We start from the raw sequence: 2,056 nt of genomic DNA, 5'->3' as shown, positions 1-2,056 counted from the left end.
CTCTAGCTATAATCATTTCTTAACCTTTTATTATACATGCATTCCCGCTACCTTTAATTCCTTTTTTTTTCTAACAAACTTATTTTCATTTAATTGTCTAACCTCTTTTGTCCTTAATTTAGCGCTGAAGGGCCTTAACTCAGGCGTTAGGCCATATAGAGTTCTGGTGGCCTGTTGGTAAAGTCCATGTCTGGTGATCGCCAGACTTGTGTTCGAGTTCCGCTCAAAACTCTTTAGTTCCTCTTGTCACTGCAATCTCACCATCATTGTGAGCTAACGATGCGAGGTTTGGGGGAGCATATAGGTCTACCTGCTGAGTCATCAACAGCCATTGCCTGGCCCTTCTTGATCTTAGCTTGGGTGGAGAGGGACTTTGGCACTAATCATATGTATGTATGGTCAGTCTCTATGGCGCTGTCGTGCTTGATAGGGCACTGTCACTGTCCCTTGCATCTGCCATTCATGAGCGGGAAAATAAGAAAAGAAAGAAGAAAAGCTTATAAATCAAATAGTGAATAACATTTTAATATACTAAACAATTCAAAAGTGATAGTAAGAGAAAAATGGTGATGGTGAATGTGAGCAAGACCAAGTTTTTGCAGGGCTCCAAATTCCCATCTAATTACCCTTTCACACTTCCGGCCTATCTTTTAGAAAAGACCGTTGTGGGATAAGGCCAGTCCAATATAAACAAACAAGGCATCTCGAGGTTTATAGAAGTAGCTAGTCCAATATGATGGAGCTTTTAGCAACGGGACGTTCAGATTTAAAAGGCCATAGGCCTTTTCCCCTTTTTTTATTTTTCCACCTGTATACCAGAAACTGTTTCCTTTAAAATTTCTATTTTTCGAATTGTATACCAGAAATTGTTTCCTTTAAAATATCTAATTTTCGAACTATACCAGAAACTGTTTCCTTTAAAATTTCTATTTTTCGAATTGTATACCAGAAATTGTTTCCTTTAAAATATCTAATTTTCGAACTATACCAGAAACTGTTTCCTATAAAAATTTTATTTTTCGAACTATATACCAGAAATTGTTTCCTTTAAAAATTTTATTTTTCGAACTATATACCAGAAACGGTTTCCTTTAAAAATTTTATTTTTCGAACTATATACCAGAAACTGTTTCCTTTAAAAATTTTATTTTTCGAACTATATACCAGAAACGGTTTCCTTTAAAAATTTTATTTTTCGAACTATATACCAGAAACTGTTTCCTTTAAAAATTTTATTTGTCGAACTATACCAGAAACTGTTTCCTTTAAAGATTTTATTTTTCGAACTGTATACCAGAAACTGTTTCCTTTAAAATTTTTATTTTTCAAACCTTAAACCAGAAACTGTTTCCTTTAAAATCTTTATTTTTTGAACTTTATACCAGAAACTGTTTCCTTTAAAAAAATTATTTTTCATAGCTTAAACCAGAAACTGTTTCCTTTGAAAATTTTATTTATCGAACTGTATACCAGAAACTGTTTCCTTTAAAATGTTTATTTTTTTTACTTTATACCAGAAACTTTTTTCTTTAAAATGTTTATCTTTTGAACTTTATACCAGAAACTGTTTCCTTTAAAAAGATTATTTTTCAAATCTTAAACCAGAAACTGTTTCCTTTAAAGATTTTATTTTTCGAACTGTATACCAGAAACTGTTTCCTTTAAAAATTTTATTTTTCGAACTGTTTACCAGAAACTGTTTCCTTTAAAATTTTTATTTTTCGAACTGTATGCCAGAAACTGTTTCCTTTAAAATTTTTATTTTTCGAACTGTATGCCAGAAACTGTTTCCTTTAAAACTTTTATTTTTCGAACTATACCAGAAACTTTTTCCTTTAAAATTTATTTTTTTCGAACTTTATTACCATAATCTGTTTCCTTTAAAATTTTTATTTTTCGAACTGTATACCAGAAAACGTGCGAGCGAGAGAAGTTATCTAAATGCCAATATGAAATATTTATAAATGGCAGTTATAATCTAAAAATAAAATAAAATTATTTTATTATATTTTTCATGGATTAGAAGAATTAAACACTGCAGTCCCTTGTAATTCAT

This window comes from Palaemon carinicauda, chromosome 11, assembly GCF_036898095.1.
Source record: "Palaemon carinicauda isolate YSFRI2023 chromosome 11, ASM3689809v2, whole genome shotgun sequence".
Lineage (NCBI taxonomy): Eukaryota > Metazoa > Arthropoda > Malacostraca > Decapoda > Palaemonidae > Palaemon > Palaemon carinicauda.
This window is presented reverse-complemented; position numbering follows the sequence as displayed.